Consider the following 27,277-nt stretch of genomic DNA (forward strand, 5'->3'; position numbering starts at 1 on the left):
CACCTTAAAATTACTTGTATACTAAATTCTACTACTGTTGTTTCAGTTATCATAAAATCTTAAGTTAATGAAGCTTTTTATTACAGTTTTTATTCTTAATGATTTATTTCTCAACAGAAGTCAAGAAGTAATAGATGAGTTGATAAAATATAAATTAGAAAAGAAGAGTTATTATGATAGTGTGGACTTCTACATTTTGTATAAATTTTTCAATGTAAAACAAAACAATCTCAGTGAACATGGTGATCTAATCAATATCTCAACTATTGGTAAGCTAAAATTCTGTATTTAGACATCTAAGTCTCTCTTTTTGATTTGAATTTTTTGAAAAACTTGAATAATCCAAGTTACTTTATCTTTTGCTATAAAATGTACTTAACTGTTTTAATTTATCTAATATGGAAAGAAAAAGAATTAATCGATTTTAACAAAATAAATCAGACTAGAGTAATACACACATTTAGAGAAAATTCCACAAAACATATGCATTATTAAAGCAACTTATTTCAGCAGACCATTTTTAGGTTGATTTTTTGTTGTAAATGCACAACAAGTCTTTGTATGTTTGTAACTATAGTAACTATAGATATGTCATTGCTTACCTTTTACTGTTTAATTTTCTGATAATTAATTGTACATAAACAGTTAAAAAAAATTTTTGAGAAATACATTACATATGTAAACCAAAATAAAAAAAGTTTTTAAGTAGTAACTATAGTTATTTGCCTTAACTAAAAAAGAATGCTCAATTTGCTGGGATGTAAAGAGCTTATATAAATAGATTTATGCAAATTTTATATTTTATTCGCGACCGGTTTCGGTGGCAAGAGATTGCGACCTTTTCAAGCAAAAATAAAATATGAAACTGCATGTAACAATGTTAGTTAATTATACTGTTGTTTAAAAACTTATTCATGCGTGAAGAATATAAACAAAAACAAAAATGTTGCATATTTGAAAATTCAAGCATATCAGAGTATATTTAGGTAAAATTGGTACTAGTTGTTAAAAAAAAAAAAAAAAAGATTGAATTAATATTAATATAATGAGTCAAATAAAAAAACTGAATCCAGAGCTTTTCTTAAAAAAAATAATAATAATAAAATATTTATACCTTTTCTTAAAAAAAAAAAAATAATAAAATGTTTATACCTTGAAATTTATCTAAATGAAATTAAATATTGTCTAGAATTGTGGTTTTAAGCCAAGAGTCAACAAAACATTAATAAAACTCAAAGTCGCTGAAGGTTTCAAAATCTAATTTGTGCTAAGTTAACATAACAGTCAAAATTTAAACGGATTTGATAACTATCTAAAAAAAAAATTCTAAAAATTTATCTAAGTTGAATTAAGAACTGTTTAAAAAATTTTTTTTTTTTTTTTTTTTTTTTTTTTCCAATTTAAGTCAAATGTCAACAAAAACTCAATGAAAAAATCAAGAAAAATGACCTATTCTTTACTATAATTATGATTTAAGTTTTGTCTGATTTCCAGTTTATTAGTAAAAATCTGTTTCTGTGTCTGCATGAGTTCATTAATTCCGTTCTTTTGTTGATGCAATTTGTACCGGATTCAAGGATTAGTAAAGCTTCTTTTAAGCACAACCTGCATGTCATAATTCCTGGTTTTGGTTTTTTCTCCCTTTGTAATATTTTCCAATTTATTTTGTATTTCTTATTTTCATTTTTTAATTTATGGGTTAATTTTGAGAGTTCAGTTGCTTGTTTATACTGGAGGTAGTTTTTGTCATTTGGATTGCTTTTTATTGTTGTGTTGTGTGTAGATATGCGTTTTTTTAGTTGATTACCACTTAGTCCAATGTATATTTTTGTTGAATTATCTGTTTCTATTATTGCCTGGTAGATTACATTTTCTGCCCTACATTCTCCTCCTTCAAGGGGGCAAGTTTCTTTCTTTCTGCAGTTGCATGATTCATCTTTGTTTACATTATTGTTGTTTATTACTTTTTTGTTGTGGTTTTTTATTATTGTTTCAATGTTTGACATGCAGCTGTAGCTTAATTTTATATTGTTTTTGTTTAAATATTTTTTTAACTTACTATTTTCTCCAAAGTGCTTGTTTACTATTTTTAGAAACTTTTTACCTATGTTTGTTTTTACTGATTTGCAATATGGGGGATTGAACCATATAATTTTTCTTTTCCTGTTTCTTTTTTTATCTTTAAATTCTTCTGTATAGTTGATTTCATAATTGTATCCGTTTACCTTTAAAGCATCATTATAGTCTTTTTTTATGTTGTTGAATAGGTTTTTGTTAGTTGAATTATTAGAAAGTCTGGTCTCTACCATTTTTGGGATTTGTTTAAGTATGGTTGGTGGATGGTTTGATTTTGTATTTATGTAACTTATTTTGTTGTTGTCTTTTCTATATGGGTAGAATGTATGGTTCAGTAGGTTGAAATTTAGGTCTAAGAAACAGATTTTTACTAATAAACTGGAAATCAGACAAAACTTAAATCATAATTATAGTAAAGAATAGGTCATTTTTCTTGATTTTTTCATTGAGTTTTTGTTGACATTTGACTTAAATTGGAAAAAAAAAAAAAAAAAAAAAAAAAAATTTTTTAAACAGTTCTTAATTCAACTTAGATAAATTTTTAGAATTTTTTTTTAGATAGTTATCAAATCCGTTTAAATTTTGACTGTTATGTTAACTTAGCACAAATTAGATTTTGAAACCTTCAGCGACTTTGAGTTTTATTAATGTTTTGTTGACTCTTGGCTTAAAACCACAATTCTAGACAATATTTAATTTCATTTAGATAAATTTCAAGGTATAAACATTTTATTATTTTTTTTTTTTAAGAAAAGGTATAAATATTTTATTATTATTATTTTTTTTAAGAAAAGCTCTGGATTCAGTTTTTTTATTTGACTCATTATATTAATATTAATTCAATCTTTTTTTTTTTTTTTAACAACTAGTACCAATTTTACCTAAATATACTCTGATATGCTTGAATTTTCAAATATGCAACATTTTTGTTTTTGTTTATATTCTTCACGCATGAATAAGTTTTTAAACAACAGTATAATTAACTAACATTGTTACATGCAGTTTCATATTTTATTTTTGCTTGAAAAGGTCGCAATCTCTTGCCACCGAAACCGGTCGCGAATAAAATATAAAATTTGCATAAATCTATTTAAGTAGTAACTATAAACTTTAATTAGTTATTTAAAACTTCGCTTCACATATAACTTAATTATTATAATATTAAAAATATAAATAAAATTGTTAATATTTTTGTGACAGATAAAAAGTGGGTAGTATGTAAAAATAAGTTTCCAAGTAATTTGGAAAGTGGATTGGAACATTATGTAGTTTGGTATGTTGACAAAACAACAAGTCTGAAAACAAAAATTTCCTGGGTAGACCAAAAATTTCCAATAGACCAATATGACGTAATAACTTATGAAAATGGTAAGCAGTCGGTACCAAAGGTTCCCCATTTTCATGTGATAGTGAGAAAAATTAAGCATTGAAGATAATTAAACTCGTTAGCTATATTTTCAGATGTTAACTTTTGTTGATGAATACTATTTAAATTAATGAATGAATATATGTATGTACTTACATAAATTTATTACATGCATTAAACTGAAAGTTTTAGTTAAAATTTGTAGTCAATGTATGTGTATGTTTGTATTGAATGTTTAGTTTTGTATAAAATGCTTGCCTTGAAGTTTTTAGTTAACATATAACACACTTATATAATAAAATTGCTGACTATCTTGAACTTTTATTCATATTGTGCATAAATAATTATCTTAAAAAAAAGTATTAAGACATAAGCTATAGTTAACAACTTAGTGACCATTGTGCAAAAAATGTTTACATTTTTTGCTCATTAAACTTAATCTTAATTAAAATCTTATTAGTAACATCCCAGTATAAATCAGTAAATGCACAACAAATAGAACATTAAATATATATAGGCCATATGTTAAACTTTCAAAAGTAAGTAAAAAAATGTTAAGTTTATTATCTTTTCCATTAACATCCCAGTTGAAGTGTGTTGATTTGTTAACAAACAAGAATCATATGTTGGTGCAATAAAGGAAGATCGCTGTACAGTTTGTTTTTATTTATATTCCAGTGAAGTTACTTCACTTGGATCTTTTGTTAGCAAACGATTAAACCTATATTTTGAGCAGTCAAGTTAATTTAACTAATTTCCTGCTAAAATATTATGTATAGTTAAAGTTGATATGCTGTTCAAAATTTGAACAACAAAAAATAACCTCCATATGCAAAATAAAGTTATCTGGCAACAATGTTTGTAATCCACGTTTAGCATATCATAAAATAAGTATATAGTTAAAAAGTGTAGTTCTTCAGGGCCAGTGGTAGGAACTACCTTTAGTTGGAGGAAGTCCCCTTTTTTGTGCTAAACGCTTTGAGCGTTTAGCTCTCAATGCATTTACTGAACTTACCTTACTCATTAGGTTTAACTTAGTAATTAATAAGTATGTAACTTAATATATATAATTTCTTTAATGAAGTGAGTTTATTGAAAACGTGATGTTAATGTGAAAATTAGGAAGTAGAAATGATAAAGCAGCCAATTTATTAGTAGAATAAAACTGCGAAAATAAACAACACAAGTAAACACCAAATTCTACAAATTAGAATGTCTTAATAATGTTCTTAAAGTGTCTGAATGTCTAAAACTTAAATACAAAATAGGTCATACTAATAATACTACAAATAGTACAGACACAGAGTCTTAATATATGTCGTGCTTCATGCACAACGATGGCTAAACTAAGCACAATATAATACGATAATGCAAATAAACATCAAGTTCTTATAAAATGAAAATAATAAAATGTTCTTAAATTCAATCAGTGTCTTAAGTTCTTAAAATTAGTGTCCTTTTTACACGATCTTATGGCTAACTGAGCAAAAAACAAAAGTACTTAACAACATAATCGAGCTGCGCGTAGTGCGCGAGCTAGAGGCTAATGAGCAATTTCTTATCGTTATCTTGAAATAAGTACACAATTTCGGCTGACTATAGCGCCTACTGGCGGAAAAGTATAAAACAACGAGATCGAGAATCGAGTTCGTTACAAAAGCTCTCGATGCATAGATATGAGTTGAGTAAGACTAAATTGTTAACTTCTTATTTAATCAACTTTAAATTATACTTGTTTTGACTGTTTGATAAAAGTTATAACAGCTAAACCGTTTCACTATTAACTATCAATTAGTTAGCAAAGTTTATGATATAGGAATTCGTGATACTAATCGACTAACACAAAAATTAATTTATGAACACATTTTTCAAACCGATATAACAACTATGTTCAAAGTTAACAAAATCAACATCTTAAACATGCTATATTTAATGATCTCATAAGTTAACAAAGTTTTTTGGAGAACTTAACAGTAGTCCAGTTATTGTTAAATAAAACGCGTCTAATCCAAATATAATTTTAAGTTTAATTCGACACATAGTTAACATCTTTAATACATTTTTCAAATCACATTTGTTACTCGTTTGAATAATAATTCGAAAAAGTAAGTTTTTATAAATTCATTAAAATATTTATATTTTAGTACAAACTTCTTGCTTACTATAAAACCATACTTGACTGGTGCATATAATAAATAGGAGTAATCAAACGTATAAAGACTGTTTTGTATTGTTCGTACTTTTCAATCAGTGCTAATTTATATGTCAGAACATTTTAAATAAACATTACGTAGACATGAAAGACCAGAAGTTGTATTTTATACTACGTATAAAGTTAATATTTTTAGATCAAATATGGAGTTATGTTTAAAAAATAATATTTTGTGAGTTATAGTGCCTAATTAGCTAAGACTGCTTTATACAAAAAGTTTTTTAACATTTGATCATTAATATTATTTTCACTGTCGTAGTTCTAAATTTATAAAGAAATTGGCTAGAAAATATAAGAAAAAAATTGCGACTAGAAAAATAACTATTTGCGTGAACAAGTGTTGTGATTTAAAAGGTAATTTATTATTTTCGTTGAAATGAAACGAATATCAAGTACATTTTCGGGTTGATAACTGGTAAAAACCATCTTGATATTAAGTATGTCAAGTTTGAAAAAAAAACCAGATTAGAGTGCAACAACAACCTTTAAAGTATTTGAATTGTTGCTGAGTTACAAACATGAAGAAATATTTTATAAAGTGCTTAAACATTGTTAACTTACACTTGATATTTTTCAAAACCGCGCATAAAATAAGAGAAAATAACCATTTTAAAGTTCTAGTTTTATTAAAACCTTTTTTATTTACTTACGACTACGCATAAAGATGTTTTTTTTTGTTTCAAAGAACTATTCTAAGATTAAGTATTAGTTTTTGCATTACCAACGTTTAAAAATCCTATGCTGAGTTACAGCGTATCCACAATTTAAGAATTCTCGCATGTACACCAAGTATTGGTTCAAAGGCTGCATGACAATTCAAATTCGGACAACTCAAACTCCGAAAACTCAAACTATTGAGAAAAATATTTAAAAGACTATATCCCAAAAAGTAAAATGAATTTAAAAAAAATATGTAGATCTTATAATATCTACGAGCCACTTTTTCTTTTTCGTAAATTCTTAAATATTTTCAAAGATATTTTAAATTATGAAAAATAATTATGTTTTTTATTTTATGTAAGCCATGTCTCAAAAAATATTTAATGTTTTGCAAAAAAAAAGTTTGTAGATATTAATAGGACCTATATATATTATATTTGACAAACATACATTACTTTTTTAGTTGTGGCTCTTTAATTTATTTAAATAATTTGAATTAGAATTGTCCGAATTAAAATTTTCCGAATTTGAATAGGCGTGCACCCAGGTTCAAGGTAATAACTTTGCAAAAAACTATATTAGTACTTAATAGGTGCACTAAATAAAAAATGCTACTGTAAATTGCAACTTTCTTAAGAAAATGTATCTTACCTGCGGATAATACTTCATAAAGAGTCATAAAATACTTACCAGCGGCGGTGGTCAAAAAAATAAAACTTTTAACTGGTGAATTTTGTGTTAAAGGAATAATATAAAACAAAAATTTGTTTACTTGCTGTACTAGATACTTTAAAATAGTGCGTAAACTAAAAATATTCGTACCATTATTATAGCTACTTTCGGAAGGAATACGATTTTTTTAAGTAGTATAATTTTGTTACAGAAACAACAAATGAGTAATTTAAAATTGTGAGAACTTTTTTGTTTGATCAACGAAAACCTTTATGTCATTTCAAAACACTTCAATTCTAGAAGAAGTACAAAGTCACCTTATGAATAACTTGAAATGTTCGGATTAACTGTCGGCAAAAAAATGTTTTTCTAAAAATAAACAAAAACAATTAGATGAATTTAAAAAAAAAACGTTATAATATATTTAAATTAATAAATTTAATTGTTAAACTTTTATTAGCATGAAAACTTATGTTTTTTAGAATAAAGTTACATAAAAAGTCAACTAACAAAGTTTTTTTTTCTTTTTTTCTACTTTAAAATTATAAGCCTAACTAAATCTAGCTCTTAATTTTAAACTTATTATAGAATTGTGGTTTAAGAAGTCCTGTTTTTAATAGTTTTTAAAAATATTTGTACTCAACAAATGTTAAAAAATAAAAAAATAATAATAAACAATACTAATATTAAAACTTCAAACTTTAAGTTTCCGGAATAAATGTGGAAAAAATCGTACTTATCATAAAATAAAAAAAAGTAAATAAGCTATAAACAAAAATTGAGACAAGATTATTCAAAAACATTTTCATTGAGCAAAGAGGTAAAATATATTTCAGCTAACCCTTATCAACTACTTTTGTTAGCAACTAATTTAAAAATAAATGTTGATTAAGTAAACAGTTAAAGGTTTCATCAGAAAACACTAAACAAATAAAAACAAGCAAAATTATTAAGAGATAGGTTAACAGTTTACAGTTACATAATTATAGATTAACTAGTAATTTAACTAAGATAAGCATACGTACAGAATAAATGTAAAACAAACAATAAGTTAAATAAAATAAGCGACAAACTAAATTTATAACAACTTATATAGATTAGATTTATAAATGTACTGTTGCTTGCATAAAATTTAGAATTTTTATATAAAAACGTTAGTATTTAAAAAAGTAACAATAACGTTTTAGTACTACTTTTTAAACTTTTAGAAAAAACTACTTTACTGTTTTAGACAATTATATGATTAAAATGAAACAAATACTTTTACAGTTATTTATAAGTTTATTTTATTTTTTTAATTACTAAAAATTTGTCGTAATGGAAACCATACCGAGCCAAGCTACTCAAGTACCAATTACCCAATTTCAAACACCTCCAAATGAAGAAGATACTAAACCGGTTGAAAAGGAAAAAAAAAACAAGTATTACAAAAAAGTTGTCCGTGCTCTTGGGGTAAGAAAAGCTAAAAATTTTACTGAAGTTAATTTTAATATGATAAGTTTAAAGCAACTTGTATTGCAGATAACAACATTAATTCTTTCTTGCATTGTGTTTTTTGTGGGCGTTGCTGAAGTCGTAGTTTCCGCAGTTTTCAAAAGAAAATGCGTAGCTATTATTGGTTATCGTTGCTATGCTTCTGTTACTTGGGGAGTTGGTATTTGGTGTTCTGTTTTTGTGAGTCAAGTTTAAGTTATTTTACCAATATTAATAATTTATATTCAAAATTTTATTCGTCTATAACGCATGTTTTTTATTAGAGATACATTTTACGCGACAGCGTTTTTTAAATAATAATATTTTAGAAAAAAGGATTAAAATGATTTTTGATTTAATTTTAGTTTTTATTTTAGTTTAAAGGATAAACCAAAAAGCTCTTATCATTTCGAAACTTAAACAAAACACTTTTTGCTTTAATTGAAATCAGTTTGAGGTTTTATAAACTTAACCAAAATTGATTATTGTTCACTACACTTCTCATAAGAAAAGTACAACAACTAAGTATTCAAAATCTTTACATTCAATGTAATATTTTGTAACTTGTAGGTAAAGTTAAATAAAAATAAGCTATTATAGATTATATGTAATATAAGTATTACATTTTTATTTAAGTTTAGCATCATTAAACTTTATTTTTGTTGTTAAACCATTAGTTCAATACTTTGTTTTTCATTTTGTTTTATTTAATACTTTTACATAACTTCCATTTATTTTGTTCAAAACTTTTTCAGATTTATGTTACAACTGATGATCTCCTATATACCAATATAGCAGTGAAACATTGTTTTGTTAATAATAAACTGTGAAAATAAACAATAGATAAAAATCTTCTTAAGGATATTTAACTTTGAACTGTTTGATTTAAAACAAATTACAATATTATAGATTAATAATAAAAATTTGTTTTACTATGAAACTTACTTGTTGAATTTCCCACAACGTTTATAACATTGAAAAGAGCAAGAACTGTTGTTTATTACTAAAAAACTATTTTTTCAAAAGAAAATCTTTAAATCATACTACCTATCAAATGACAGTTTAGCTGAATAAAGGAGTCAGTAAACTGTGGTCCATGAACGGTGGAACCTATGGCCTGCAAATGTGGCCGGCGAAAGTTAAAGTTAGAAAAGTACACTAGATATTCTAGGTTTTGTACTGAAGAGTAAAAAAATATAAAGCTATCCCTGGTGCATTTAACGAGAAATTCAAAACTTATGCTAAATATTTTTGGTCTGTTATGGAGAGTAAATACTAAAACTCCAACTGCGGCGCGAGAGTACTTTTAATTATGAAATAACTAAACACCTGACGACCCCTGACTTAGTAGTTTAAACATAGCCAACAACTTTTGAAGATGTTGTAATTTCTGATTATAAAAAAATTTGATTGCTTTAAAGCCATTCATTGCTGGAATTTTTGGAGTTATTGCTGGATCGAAAAAAACACCACAAAAGAGGGTAAGTTTAAAAAATATTAATTTATTAGTCATGATTTTCATAAACTAGCCATTGCTAAAATAAACAAAACTCTTTTTTTATGCTATTCAAATAACTTAATAATAAATGATACTTACCTACATAATATGGTTAGAACAACTTTTTAAGCAGTAAAACTTGTGTGTAACGCTTTTTTCTAATAATAACTCAGAATGGACTATTGATGGGCTTTAGCATTACGGGAGCTTGTATATCTTTTGTGGCAATCGTGATTCAAGCGCTTTTAACTGGGGCTTTCAGTTATGTTAGTATCATTTATATTTAGCTATTTTATAAGATATTGAGCTTTGGCAAACTAATTTAAATATAATTTTTCCTAACTTTAATAAGCCTTTTTTGTTAAATTCTGAAAATTAAGCTTTTGACTATTCTACCGTTTTAACACTTTGTTTTCAGATTTTGCTTATATACTTTAAAGCAAAAATAAAAACTTTTAAGTAAATTTTAATAAGTTTAATATATTTGTTATTCAAAAAAAAAATATCTGGCAAAGTTTGGCTCAAAGAGCTTCTTAGTGCCTAAATAAACTTAACAATTCTTATTAAAATAACGTTTATTTACTGATAATACTGTAATTTTTATTTTCTTTGATAAAGAAAAGACGATTAAATGTTTTTTGAATAATCAAATCTATGATATAAATTTAATACCTTAAAGAAGAGTATGAAGTATTTCTTACAAGTTTTAAAAGTTTTTATCATTAAATTTTTATTTAAACTATAATTAATGTATGTGCAATGTTTTCAATTGCATTAAAAGTTGATAAAGTTAAGTATTTTAAAGAGTTACGTATGCGAAATGTTTCTTAACAAACAGTTTAAATTTATACCAAGTTTTGTTACTTATTTTATTATAATATATCTGTCTAATGATATATTTTACTTAGACCTGTTTATACATACTATAAACTGTAAAGTATTTTTTTTTATACAACTTAACTATAAAATGATTACTTTAAATAAACATTAGTTTTCAATTATAGTTTTCTGGTCAAAAACTAAACTTTATATGTATGGAAAAAGTGTTTGTTTAATATAAATATAATCATGAATTTGTGTATAAATTCATAAATAAAACAGTTTTTTAATTTTTAATGTTGTTCGTTGTTTAATATTAATTTGTTACGATAACCGAATGGTTCTTCGTGCACCAGGTCCTAGGACCAAATATCTCGAGCACATTTTTTTGTCTTTCAATTAACTAACACTAATACTATATAGTAAACTTAAAAGTTAATATAAGTGTTATAATAAAACTACTAATACTTTTAAACACAAATGTAAAACGATTTTAAACTTAACTTACATTAAAAAAAAAGTATTTCAAACATACTCTTTTTTAAACTAAATTAAGAAACTTGTTTTTTATAGGAAAGTCGACATGTAAGATCAAAATTAGAACTACAGATAGTAATACTGTCTTTCACCGCTATAAACATGATTTTGTTGATAACTTCTTCTGCCTATAGTTGCTGTCTTTGTTGTTGTGGAAAGGTAATTGAATGTTTTTTGTTTTATTGTCAGATAAATGTGGAAATAAGTAACTTTGCACGTCGCAAATATTTTGTAGTTTTTATTTGAAGCAGAAGAGAACAAGCTTGAAATTCTAAATCAAAAAGATTCAAAGCACTTTTAGTAGCATTTTATAGCTTTTTTTATAAATACAACTAAAATTCTTTGAATCATTTTAAAAATATAAATTATTTTGTAGTTGTAATTTAGAGTCAAGTTATCAAACTTAAACCAATTTAATTACCTATTTATTTACAACATTAATGTTGAAATCATAAAACCTAAAAGGTTTGAGTATACTCAGAAAAAGCTACATTATCTTCGTAAATACAACCAGCAGTAACGCTTGGTTATTTATTTAAGTTTACGTAAAATATTACTTAAGGCTTATAACTTATTTGCTCATCCCTAAATAAAGTACTACAAAGTTTAAGAAAAAGTTTAATTTGTTTTTTATAATAAAACATAACAAGCTCTGTTAATAATAATACAATAACAGTGAAATCAAAAATTAAATGTAGTTAAAAAAAATCAACTTTACTAAGTCTTTTTTATTCTAGTTACTTTGTAACTATATGTTTAAATTCTATTTTAAACTGCTTATTAAATACGTAGGAAGATTTGTTACTGTTTAAAACCGTGCAAATAAACTTCAAATAACGATTTCAAATACAGTTTTTAACAACTATATATTAAAAATAACTTTATGAAGTTTGTTTTTCAAAAACTCACTTATAAATTTACTCAAAACGTTTTTTTTTTTTAATTATTCAACTGAAAGTTATTTAACTGAAAGTTATTTAATTATTACTAATTAACAGTCAAGTGAGCCAGTTGAGCAACAAGTTGTATTTGCTTACCAAGCACCATATGATCCAAATCAACAAGCTCCTAACCAGCAAGGTCAAGTTATTTTCGTCATTAATCAGACTTTTAAATTACCGTTATATGTATATTTATAAATATAAACAACAGTTATTTAATTGTTAAAAATTTTTCTTAATTTAAGAAAAAAAAAATTCGAAGAGCTTATTTACTACAAATACTTAAAATATTTCTTTTTATCGTGTAGTACGCTACGTATGGTTGGTCACACTTGCAAAACTAGCAACTATTTATTAATTTATTTCAAAATAAAGCAAATTACTTAAACTTAATTTTTAATTTCTAAACTCCAATAATAAGATTTAAGATAAATTTTCTTACACTAAACAGCGTACATGTTTTGTTTACGTTTTTAACTTTTGTCAGTTTAAAAGTCAATTTGTACTAACTATAAATTGGTCATATCGCAACAAATTGAACGTGCAGTGAAAAACTAAAAACATTTTTGAATACTTAAAATTCTAGGTACTTTAAATTATCCTCGCCAAACAGTCTTCCTCAATCAGCAACAACAAGCAATGACAAGTGTTCAATCAAACCAACAAACTTTATTTCCTTTAGCTTTCTCAAACAAAACATTTTCAAGTCAACAACCTCTTCAATACAATCAATAGGATTCGAAGACACCAATTTGATATATAAAAACTTTTTTTTTTATAATATGTTTAATCTGTTATTGTAGCTGTAATAAGTTTTGTTAAAACTGAATCTTTTAAAATACAAAACTACATGAATATTACGCAACATAAAAGTACTAAAAGTTATTTGTTCAAAAACTGTCTTTAAGTAAATAAGTGGAATTCGGTTTTCAGTTTATGCAGTATTAATTAAAATGTCTACAACAAGTTATATATATATATATTTCTAACTTGCTGATATAAAAGTTTTCATTTAGTTTTTTAGCGAAAAACAACAAGTTATATGAAAATAATTAAACATGAAAGACAAACAACTTCTATTTAATTGTAATGCTGAAAACAAGCTTAAAAACCTTTTTTCACAGTAAAAGATTGTGACTAACTAAAATTGGTTTAATTTTTTCATATATTTCTTTTCTTCTTATTGTTCCTCATGTTTTAAATTTAAATAATGATAGCATTATAAGGATTTTTTTTACTTTGTTTAACTGATTGTTTTATTATTAAAGATTTAAATATTTAAATGATAAAATATTAAGTTTTGAATGTATTAAGAAAGCCATAAAGATTTCTGTTGAAACTAAATGTTTGCTTGTTCGAGAAAAACGCCTTACATCCTCAACTGTAATTTTATACAAAATTGATGAATTTGTTCTTTCTCATAATAGTAAAATAATTCAAAATAAAGTTTACTATATAAGCTTATATTTAATCTAAAAAAAATATGATAACATGAAATTTGAATAAAATAAAAAGCTTTAGTTAGAAGATTACAACAAAAAGCTTTTAAGTAAATACTTTTACATTTCAAAACAAAAAAACAATTGGTAGCTAGATCTATATACATTTTTAAAAATTTTATTTAGAGTTAGTTTTTAATATACAGTCACACAAATATCGACATATTAAAATTGTTTTGATTTAGATATTGTTTAACAATTACGTTAAATTAATCTATTTAGCTCGATAAAATAACAAATAATAACTGTTTTCGATATTACTACACATGTTTAACTTTTCATATTCGTCTAATAAATGAAATAAATTGTTTTAAAACTACTTTTATTGATAATAAAAACTGTCAACAGTCTTTAAATAGATACAAATATCAACAGCAGTAAACTTTTTAAAACTATATAAGTATTTAATTTAGTTTTAAAATAATACCTAGATTAGTTTTCTAACAAGACTTCGATACATCACTAACTAATAAAGGAAAAAAAAGAAGTTCTCTAATATTACTGTGCATAACAAATCAATATTTTTAAAACTGAACTAAACTTATTTATTTTTTTATTATGATAGCTTTTGTACAGGGGTCGGCAAACTACTGCCCGCAAAGTTAAGTTCTGCAGCCCACGAAGTACTTTCTACCTTATAAGAAACATTTTCTAACAATAAAAAGAGTTATTGTAGTAAAATTTACTGTTAGAAATATAAATAAATTATTTTTAGTACTTGTTATCACATACTCATTTAAATTGTATTTTAATTTTGATTACTACAACTATTTAAATAATCTCGGGCAACGGAAGGTTTTTTATATACAGTGCAAACTGCGAGAAATTTTCTAGAAATTTTGGTCTAGACTCATGAAAGACTGCTGACTGTTAGTCTAAAATTTAGATTTTATTTCAAAAAAGTGATTGAAAACTGTTTGGTTAATTAAGTTCTAGTAAACTTAGAACAAAAAAATTGTTTTAGCTATGTTAATTACCTTTACTTATTTTGTACAAAAAACTAAAATTCTTCTTTAAGATTTAAATAAGATATTTTCTGCTGTTTTAATCTACTAACTTTTTAAAAAATTAACCAAATACGTTATTTTTATGTATGAACAATAAAATCAGTTTTTGTTAGCGTTTACAGAAACAGTTTTTTACTATCAAGCGTATTCTATTGCTTATAAAAACTTAACTTTTATTTTAAGATAACATTTATGTTGAAGTAAAGAACACGTAAAAGTACTTTTTATTTTTGTTATTTGATTTCAAACAATTATAAAATAAATGAATAAAAGTTATATTTTAATTATAAAAACTAGAATTATCATAAAAACTGGAAGCCGTTAAGGTTAAACTCGAGACGCAAAAACTACGTTAGCTTATTCTATTTGTGAAGATCTATGTAGTTTCGTATCTATCTATATAGTTTTGTTTCAACAATACACATTTTTGTTCAAATAAAATATACCGAATTCTACATAATTAGATGCATACAAAACCAAATATTTAATTATGAATGCACTAAAATGTAAATTAAATTCAATGAACGAACACTTTACTGAACTTTTGTTTACAAAAAACTTCTAGATAAAACCTCTTTGATAATCTTTAAACCTTAATTGGTTGTAGTTTTGTGATAAACTTATATATTTAAATGGAAGAATAAGCTTACTTGTTGTAGAAATTTAACTTTTAATAGTTTAAGTTTTGTTAAAACGCACCTGTACAGTAAAAATTTTCAAGTCGTTTTTTAAATACGGTTTAAATTTATGAAAAAGACAATTATTAATGGCTAAGTAAAATCATGTAAGACCGTAGTTTAAACTACCTTTTTTTAAATTTTATGATTCTATATACTAAGACTTTTAATAAGTATTACTTTTATTCGTTTACCTTTGTAACTAATCATAAAAAGAACATGTAAAAAATAATTTTAATAACTTCTAAATAAGTTGAAATACTTTTCAAAACTTTAGTCTTTTAGATCAATGAGTAAGAAACTTTATTTTGATGTAAGTTCTTACTTTCAAAATTTGTATGAAATAGTTTATCATACACATATTTTTTTTAAGTATATTAAATTTAATGACGTTTAAACGTTCTAATTTATATTTAAAATTGTAGTTTTTAAACAAAACTTTAGTTAAGTGAGCATAAAATTTTGACAAAAGTTTTTTTTTATGTTAAGTTCTTATTTTTTCATTTTGTTGTTTCTTTTGACAGTTCACAGTTAATCAAATTGATATTTACCAAAAAAGTCTGAACCATTTAGTGAACAAAAGTTTATTATTAAATATTTAACAAAAATATCAAAGTTTTTCCAACCAAAGACTAAGATATTTTTTATTAAAAATATTGGAATTAGAAAATACGTAGTACATCTAACCTTCTATTGCTTTATAGCAATCTTTTTCCTTAATTTCCAGCACTTGATTCCAGCTTAATGAATAAGGTTGAAGTGTAAAATTTCTTTGACATTGTCTTAATTTTAATTTTAGCAAGGTTTTTATATTGTTTACCAGTATAATTTAAAATATTTGTAGTAAACAAATGGAATTAACTTTGAAATTTAATTAGTTACATGTGATTGTAATTTATTCTTTATGAAATTACATAACTTAAATGTTATTTTTTTAAGTTCAAACAATCTCATGTCATTTTAAAAACATTATATTATGTTTTACTTAGTATTTTTTTAAATTTAAGGAGATTATTGTAGTAGAAAGTTTATCTTATAAAACTTTTTAGTTAGAGTCAAGACCACAGTTTGTTCTCAAAATTTTGTAAGACTTTTAAATATTTGAATCGCATATTAGACTATTTTTTTTTACTATCAAAGAAAAACTTATGTTTACATTCTGCTTACCATAACTAGTTTACAATACAATAAGTAAACTAGATGAAAGAGAGTGCTTAGTATAGTTTTGTTACTTTTTAATTTGTATATCAATCATAAATGTAAAATGTTTCATGTTATCTTAAGTTAGACGAAAAGCTAAAATGTTTATTGTATATTTCTATAATTAGAGCTTAGAGCTAGAAAACACTGAATAACCGAAGTAACTAAAGTAGTTGTGTAAAAATCTGAAAATGTGTAGCTGAGTAGTTTTATAATTAAATTTAAATGATTGGAAATAGAGTAATGTACTTTTCTGTTATATTGTTTGCTAAACGCTAAAACAAAATACTGTGAAATATTAAATATGAAATTTACAATAAATAGAAAATTACAACAAAGGAAAGTTTAAGTGAATAATAAATTACGTGAAAGAAGAGTTTTTTTTTCTTTTGTAAATTTAATTATTGTTTAGGCTCGTTACGACACGTCGAAAAACAGCTACCTATTTTTTTTTTAAACAACTTCTTTCCTTGGTTTTTGATTACTATAAGTTTGTATTTAAAACTTAAGAATTAAATATAACCTGCGTCATAACTATTAATAAAAAAGTTTCTCGTATTATAACTTAAACTTACTTGTCTTTTTTTAACCAATAACAAGTTTAAACTTTATTATACCTTACCTTAAAGATATTTTATACCAGCTTTTTGTTTAGTAAAACATTTGTAATGAAGTTTTGTAAACTTATTGAAGTGAGTTTCCTTTTTTTTTAGTGACTGTCAAAAAAAAAAAGCTCTGTTTACATTATGTTTACCATAACTGTTTTACACTAACTAAACTAAAGTTAACGAACTACTTGAAAAAAAAAACTAATTTCATATTGATTGTAAGTCAAAGGTCTGAACAACCTAACCAGTACATTGATTTTTTTACAACTGAATTTAGAAAAAGTTAGTATAAGCTTACTACTCTAAAATTTGTATACTTATTAAAATTAAAAAATTTTCTATTTGATCTAAGTTAACATTGAGTTTTTGTAAATTTAATAAAAGGAATTGAATAAAACCTATTTACTTAATAAATGTTCTTTATAGATCACTTATATCAAATTCTAAACCTTTGACTTTTAGTCAGTGTTTAAGGCTTATAACAATTTATACCTTTTTTTTTTTATGGTGGTAACCTTTTATTAAATTTAATAAAAACGGATAATAAATAAAACTTCAAAAATAGAAGTTCCGTAGGTAGCAGTATATAGTTAGCGGAATATTGTCAAATAACTGTACAAAAAATCTCTAAATAAACAGAGTAGAAAAAGTTTGTAGTAAAGCGTAAAACTTTTTATTGTTATTTATTGTTAAGTTTATTGTTATTATTAATATGATGATTTATTTATAGTATACGGTAGTTGATCAAGACAGTAAATAGTTTTTTGATATAAATAATCAAAGAAAAAATTTAAACAAAAACTAAAAACTAAATTTCAAGTTTATTATTATATTATCATTATACTAATTATATGGTGAATACTTATTAACTTACAAACTTAACTTAAACAGCAAAAACATTAATCTTTTTGTGAAATAGTTTGTACTAATTAAAAAGTTTATTGTTGTTCTAGTAAGAATATACTATATTTAAGTTTTTAATTTTACTTAAAGCATTTGCTTACTTAGCATTTTTTATTAATATTATTTGGTACTATAAAATAAAGTTAAATTTTACGAAGGCCTTACAACAATGAATTTCCTATTGTTGAAACTTGTTGTATAAATTAATATTTTCAAAATATTTTATTTCAAAGAAAACTTAAAACATTATAAGAAAAAAAATTGTCATTACATGTAGCAGTATTTTAGTTTATTTATAATGTCAGCTCTAAAATTTAAAAAAGCAAAAAAAAATAAAGATAAAATAAAAGAAGAACGTTCACAAGAAATTCGTTTACATTTATATTAGTTTTTTTTTTGTTTTATCACTGCAAAAGAGATACATTTTAAAAGAAAAGTGTAAAAACTTGAAAACTTATAAACTTAATTCTGTTAATAAACAAGATTTCAATCTAAAATTGAATTTGTTGTTTACTAACAGTTTAATTAGACACACATAAATATTTACACTTTAAAATTATCAAATAAAAAAATTATGCTACTTATACTAAAAATTAGTTAGTAAAAACTAATACTATTTATAAAAACTTGAAAAAATTCCATAAACTTTAAGATTGTGACACATTTTTATTCACTAATTGAATACTGACTTTAGTATATGTATCTTTATAGTTGAAACACAGTTTAAGATTTGTACAAAAAAAATTTTTTATTTTTAATTGTAAGTGTGTTAGGTATGAAGTAATGTAAAAAAATAAAGCCCAAACAAAACGAAAACAAATCTTTGATAAAATCCTGTACAAATTCATATATACTTTTAAAAGTATTAAAAAACATACTTTCAAGTTCAAGTAGTGTTTTAAAATACTTTTAGGTAAGTAAACAGTATAACAACATTTACCAGCTGTTAAAACCTTTTCATCAAAACAACAGTATCTTTAAAAATTTGAACGTGTTACATTTATTGATTTTCATGAGCCAAATTCGAATTTTATACAAACGTTTCAGTAACATGTGCTTCTTCTTGTAAGTTTTGTCCTTCTTCAAAGTTTTCTTCAACTGCAACACTTTCATATGGTGGCGGTGGAATTACTTCATTTTCTTCTTGGTTTACTGAGTAAAAAACTTCATCAAAACAAGTAATCATCAAGATTATGGCTGCAATTCTTGTTTCGATTTGATTTGGGTCCCTTAAATTAAGTTCAAGTTGCGTACATATATACGTATATTTAAACCTGTCTTCTTTTAAAATTAAATTAAAATTATGAATAAAATTAAGTATACAAAAACTGTACGTTTATGTTTTTTAAGCTAATTTAAAACTAAAACGTTATATATATTTATTTTTATTTCGTTTTTATTAGGAATGAAGTGCTATCAATTTTTAAAACTTAAATTTTTGTATGAAAACCTCATTTAAAATCAACACAAGTTTATTTAAACAATAACCAATAATCAAAGCAACTTCTCTTTCTTCTTATCAGACAATGGTTAAAAAATTCAGCGATTTCCCTTGCTCTTTGCCCGTTCAAGTGTGAATTCTCAAGTATGTCTTTAAAGAATTGGAGAAGAAACCTTTTTATTACTACTTTTGTCTCTATTTATTCTATCGTACTATTTTAATGATAGATATAGATCTCTAATAAATAAAAGTTTGTTACACTTTGGATGTATTTTCTTCTTACAGTCAGAAGAATAATAGACATTACATACTTTGATTTATTACGGCTGACTGTAAACAGTATGCAAATCACTATCATTCTACTAACTTATAAACTAAAAGACGTTCAGTTTATCAACAACTTTTATCAAACATGTGTTTATACAGCCTTAACAACAAAACAATTACTTTAAGTTTCGTAGCTTTTCTTCAGATAGAGAAGTTAGCACTATTTTAACTTTATTTACGCATCTTTGATAGTCTTCTCGTCTTGTTCTAGAAAGAAGTTTAATTCTATTTTTTTAAGAACTAAAACTGTCGTATTAGTAGTTTAACTTTAGCAGCAAAAATAAAAAGTAAACAAACAAGTTTTTTTTCTAGAGCTCGTTTAAAATTTTTCTTTGTACAAACTAACTGCATGGCATCAATCCAAGGCTCGTAGGGACCACAAAGGGGTTCTGGCAATTGCAGAAGGTACTTGTACAAAGCTCCGTACACGCCGTGAAGCATGCACTTTGCTTTGTACTTTTCTGGAATCAGTTCGGAATTGGTCTTCAGATTACTTATCAACCTTTTGCAAGCTCTATCGTTCTTTGGTCCGACAAAAGTCGACTTATTGTTATAAAAACCATATGAAATTACTTTCTTACTATAAAGAATGAATTAAGCAAAGTATCGCAAAAAAATACAACAAAAGTCTTTAACATTTATATATGAAAAAAAACATTATTTCAATGTTTTTTTAGTGACTTTGACAATAATTTTACTAAGTATAAATAAAGATATAATGGCAAAACTGAAAAATTATATAAAAATAATTTATTCCTAAACGGTTTCTAACTCAGAATTTATAACAGTTTAAAGCCATACCTTTCAATATACTTTTAGCTACAATAAAGAAATGTAAGTAATAACAACATATTGTTTTATTTACATTACGTAGTAATACGTACATATAAGTTTTATTTTTATTTACTACAACAATGATTTTTTGTTTTTTTATTGTCTAGAATATCAAAAAAAATTTAGTTTTTTTACATGTTAACAAAGTAATGTTTATATTACAAACCAAACTTTAAAAGTTCAAACCTTGTAAGTGATTCCGTGTGAACGAATAAAAGTAACAGTAGTATAAATCGGCATTGCTATAACTAAGTTGTATTTTGTCAAATACTCTTCTAAATTTTTACCGTAGATTAAGTTCACAACAGATTTGTTTGTGCTTTTATACCTGTGTATTATATAAGGCCTCTAGCAATTATTGAAAATAAACTCTAAAAAACAGGAAATAGAAACTTTTTGTAATACAAATTAAACAACTCAAAACAAACCAAAATCGAAGTACTACACAAAGTAGAAATCCACATATGACTGATACTGTTACTATTTTGTTTTTAGAGTTATCTGAAAAAAGGTTTTATTGTTACAAATAAGAACTATGTACTATCTTTTGTTAATTTGTATTTTGTGAAAGTTTATATAAGTTAAACGTGCTAATATGAAGTATTAAAATTTTGGTATAAAATTAAATATAAATTTAGTTTAATGTTCACTTAGTAGCTCTAAAAAAATGCTTGCTATATATTTCAAGTATTTATTCTTACTTAAAACTTAATTTTTAAAAAGCAGTTTAACAGTACATATTTTCAATTGTTGAACATTTTTTTTTTTAGTATAAAAATATTAGTTAAATATTTTTACGACATTCATACAATAATTTATACTACCTTAAAACTAAAGTTAATTTTTAAAAAAATCAAAGTTTTCAGTAACGTTTTATTAGTTTAACACAAGGGTCGGCAGCCTTATGTATCTCGCGGGCCAATTTTCCTAGCAAAAATTGTTCGAGGGCCACACTATTTACAAAAAGACCTTTGAGGGCTGCATTTATTTAAAAAAGTTCTAGTAATGAGTAAAAAAAACGTTGTTTAAGATCAAATGTATGACAAACTAAGCAATATTAGAGCACTAATAAAGAATATTTATTTAATTAAGAGCCTAACTGTAAATCTTTAATACAAAAAATATAACTTTTAAAGTTTTCAAAATGTATATTTTAGGCTGAAAAGCAGCTCGCAGGCCGCAGATTTTGACTTTGAGGACCGCATTTGGCCCGCGGGCCGCAGTTTGCCGACCCCTGGTTTAACATGTTTGTTTCTATATACTATTACTTCCTTCATAAAATTAATTTTTACAATAAGAATTAATAAAGAATAATCATAAAAGTGAGCAAATATAAATTAAAGTTAGAAAAAAATTTTATGAACTCAAAAAGTAACACAAAATGATTAAGAATACTAAAAAATATCTAACACTTTTTTGCAATGGGTTAATAGTAGTTTAAAGCAATTAGTTAAAAGAAAGAAGAAACGATTTATTTTTGACTTTTCAAATTTGTAGCTCAATATATTTAAAAACACTTTAACTTTTTTATATAATAAAACATACAGTGCGTAATAAATTTTTGTACTTTATACAACTTGTACCAAAAAGTTCTATTAATTTTATTTTACCTGTAACATGTTTATGATCATTTGTCATTTTAGCTTGTATGTTAATCGTAGAATCTATTTTTATAGCTACCTTTTTGTACAACTGAAGAGTTGCTAAAGCCTGAAAATACCAAAAGTTTAAACTTATACTTTGTTTAAAAAAAGTTTTAAAAAATACTTGTTTGTATAAGGTTGTAATTGTTAAAACTTAAATAAATAGCATTTAGTAGCAAAAAGATTATTTGTATACCGTTAATTATTTTTAATTTAGTTGTAATAGTCTTACTAAACTCCTTAAAGGTTAAGGTGAATAAAAGTCCAAACACCATTAACTACTTTAAAATAACATACATAATAATACGGTAAAAGTAGGTATAAATTTTAAAAGCATAAAACTCAAAAAAGTATTAAAATGTCTTCCCAGATATTCGTTTTAAATTATTCATAATTAAACTTTAAAAACTCAAAAACATTAAAAACTCAAAATTTAACAGCTTTAAAGTATTTTAAAGTGTTTTAACAAACCCTAATAATAAAATATATAATTGAACTACTTCTTTTATTTTTAATTACTTTATTACTTACTAGATGTTGTCATCATACAATTCATTACAAAAACATAATTCTTAAAAACTTTTAACACCCATAAAAAGAAAATAAGAGCGCAAACTTTTGGACAGCTGTAAACACTTAAAACTTTTATTTATGTATCAAGTATGTCGAAAGAGATAAAATAGTTCTTATCAGGTTATCATATTTTCATGCTGTTAACAAAAAAAGTTTTAAGGCTTTAACACATGGTTATACATTAATGTCAATATAAAATTTTGATAGTTTAAATCTATGTTTTACTAAAGTTTTGTAAAGTAAGTCTTTGTTTTTTGTAGGTAGTGAGGAAATGAATGTTTTGCATATAAAATTCATTTTGGTTTTTTTTTTTATTACAATAATACTACTTTAGTGTTTGGCTTCAAGCTCTTAGAGGCATATATTAATATATGAAAAAATGACTTCACTTTAAACAAAAAGGTTGTTAAAGTTTGTCAGAAAAATAACTTATAGGTTATATTTTAATAAATAATGTTTTTTTTTTAGTTTTTTAGATAGTGTTTCTTGCTAGAAAATTTGTTTAGTAAAATTACTGAAAACAGCATTTTATTTTTTCAACGGAAAACTCAAAACCTTTTTGTAACTAAAAAATTTTAGTAAAATAACTTTATATTTTTTTAAGATTAAGATTTTTAGTTCTATTCAATATTATCAAGCCGAAGATATTGATTACTAGATAAACTTACTTCAGATTATTTAATACACCTGCTGCATACGATAAAAAAAAAGTGTTTGAAGTTTTAGTAAGCTTGGGTTAATAATTATTTACGTTTATAATACTATACTTATAATAAAAAAGAGTTCACCTTTATATAAACTATTGAACCGTATCCTAAATTATGAACAGTGACTGGATTGTTTGTGACGTTCATGTATTTCTTAGTGATTTACATGAATAGTTAACTGAGTAAACAATAAGTTGTACCTGGTCAACACTGTAATTCTAATGTCATCGTTGATTTTGTTTTCTACATTAAGTTCAGCAACTGTATAAAGAAGTTAGTATATGTAGAACAAATAGTTAGTGGATTTTGTAACAGTATTTACTAAAGTTATAAACAACTACTACTAAAAATTAGCAAGCAAGGTAGAGCAGTGTTCTTCTTTTTTTTAAAGCTGTGGACAGTAAATAAATGGAAAATAAACTCTGTGCACACTAGAATTTAAAAAAAGTTTAAATTATTATTTGTTAAGTGTTTTTATATAGTTATAGTGCCTTGATATTTAAGCAACAAGTTAAAAAATACTTATATGTTCTGTAATTAGACATCGTTACGTCTTAATTTATTCACAATGCAACATACTGTGCACAGGTGCACACCAAGAAAACCACTGTGGGAGATAAGGTACACACTGTAAGAGGTACGCCTAAACGTAAGGTACAAACTAAAACTAACGGGTCAAAAAAAAAATTGAAAACGAGAACTTTGCAGATATTTAGAAAAAAAAATTAAATTAACGAAACAATGATTTAGATAAACTTATATGATAAGTATGATATATTATTATATCAAAAACAAATCGTCACTCCATAAAAATAAACTACATTAGTCCGTAATTTTAATAAAATTATAAAAATTAGCCAAACTTTTGTGTGAAAAGAGTAAAACTAGTCTTAATATTTCTTGTTAAATTCTAAAACTAACAATTACATGTAGGAAATAACTATACACGATTAAAATAAAAACTTAATTATTGATGTAAGCTATAAACTAGTATGTTCATTTAATAAAATATCCTATCCTCTTGGATTAGCGAAACAACTTGTTCAAAAGTTATATCGTTGGTTAGTAAAGACGAAAACTATTTTTTAAAACTATATTAATAATTTTGCTTTATTACGCTGTGCTGCTTTAGTTAAACATTTTATTCAATAGTTATTGAATACTTTTAACTACATAAGACGTATTTTTTTAATAAATTTAACATATAAAATTTTCTTTAATTTTTTTTGACGAAACCGTGAAATAGTGAAACTAAAAATTTTTTAAAAAATTAAAACACTATTTTGTCAAACAAATAGTTTTTACATATATTTAAAATCATACTTTTGTGTTTAAATGATATAGCTTAAGTATATCGTTAAATAAAATATACTTCACATTTTAGTTATAACATTTAGTATAGTTTCTTTTCAATTGAAGACTAGACTGTTAAAACTAAGAAGTTGGGTGACTTATAACCTTTTGAATAAACTACTTAAACTTGTTATGTTGAGTTGCTTGATTCGATTTGTTATGCATTTTCAAAAAACATTTTTTAAAACAATTTTCAATCAACTAAAACAATGTTTTTTAGCTGTTATAATTTGAATTTACTAAAAATATATAATTTCTTATCTTATCACAACTTTTGTTTATTATACAAATACTTTTATTTGATTAGTACAACTATTTCAAATAAGTGCGGTATTTTTCTTATGGAGTGTAGCCAACAGTTTCTAAAAAAATAAAATCTGCCGAACTCTTGCTTAAACTATTTTTTATGTCTAATTTAGAGCTAAACAAAAACTAGCTTACTTGGTATTGAGCAAAATAGGCCATGTTTTGTACCTAAATAATAAAAGAAAAAAATTAGAACATTCATAATGTCAACTCATTGCTTCATTGAAAAACAAATTGCTTAAACTTAAACTTTATCGTGAAGTAAATGAACAACCAACTTAGAAAGACACAATAAATTAACAAACAGGTCATTCGAAAATAGCAAGGCTATCAATTATGCTTTAATAAACATGTTTAAAGGTGTTTTAAACAGAAGTATTATTTGACTTATTGTAAATAAAAATTCAAAAACTTGATTTCTTTAACTCGATTCCGTTTTGTTTCTCACAATTTTTCTTTTTTCCTCTTCCATAAAGTACAACTTGTAGATAAGATTTTCTTTTTTTTTTAACTATTTTGTCTGGAAAGTTCAAAAAATATCTTGAAAACCTTATCTTTCTATTCGTGAAAACTTAAATCTAAAAAAGAAAGTTAGAGTATTTTAAACTATTCATATTATTTTAAAGGATCCAAAACTTATAAACTTTTCAAATGTTTACACGAAAGGCAAAATATTTAAAATGTTTTTTTTTTTGGTTTTATGGTATTGATATGATTTTATAGCTAAACTCAAAAATGCTTAAAACAACAGCTTTATCATATTTAAGCTCAACTAATTTTACAAACTTTTCAGTATGTCAAATTCAAATTTGGAATCTTTTGTAAAGCACACAAACTTAGAAGTTGCACCAAAGTATACAACGTCAAGAAGCTTTAGACAGCTTTCTTTAAACCTTGGTCTTGTAATTTTAGTATATACAGTGTTTTGTATAGTTTGATTGCTTTCTAGTTCTTTCCAAAAGAATTTTACGTTTGACGTGGAGTTACAGCAACACTTTGTGGGGTTATGAATACAGTATCCTTCAATTATAGACTCTCCAAAACCTAAGAGTAATTTATTGCTTTGTACTAAATCGTACAAAATTTCAGAGTTTTTTACTCATAAATTGAGTACTTTATAATCTCACTGTTGTTAGATAATATTAAGTTTACTGTTTTATAATAAAGTAAAACAAAACCTTAATTGGATGAAAATATTGCACAATTTCTTTAAACATATATAGTTAAACATGAAACTTAATAGCACATAACTTGTGTTATAAAACAAATGCTTAAAAGAAAAAGAAAGAAAAGTAGTCTATTATTACTGAATAAATATGTAGGTAATGTATACATGTCTAACAATTAGATTTTACTTTTTGAGGATAATATCTTTATGAAGTAGCTACATTTAAATTTTAAGTAATTTCGTAGAAATTGTAAAGTCTAAAACATAAATTATTTTCAAAGCTTCAGCTATAATGCAATCCTTTTCAAAATTTTAGATAAACCAGAGATATGTATATAAACTGATTAGTTTTTTATTAAAACAGTAAAATTTCTAAGGCGTTTTCCAAAATCTGAATAGTACCAAGCAAAATTTTCATGAAACAGTTTTTTTATTATTTAAAGTGCTAAGTTTTAGTTAAAATTTTTTAAATTGTCAATTATAACATTTCAGTTGTTGAATAAATAATAGAAAACTTAAAACTTACTTTTTTTAATATCTTTAAGCAGAAATATACATAGCAGTATAAAATAATTTGCAAACATAGTAGACTTTTCCAATTCTGAAAAAAAACATGTATTGGTTTTATTTTTAGACACTTTAAACTTTTTATTTTGAATTTAAATGAAAATTATAATTTGTTACGTAAAACAATTTAAATAATTCATTACAAATAAGTTAAAACTTGTAGTATTTAGAAATTATTTTGAAGAATATAAATGTAAAAAATGATAAATT

This window comes from Thalia democratica, chromosome 2, assembly GCF_965202585.1.
Source record: "Thalia democratica chromosome 2, ktThaDemo2.hap1.1, whole genome shotgun sequence".
Classification (NCBI taxonomy): Eukaryota; Metazoa; Chordata; class Thaliacea; order Salpida; family Salpidae; genus Thalia; species Thalia democratica.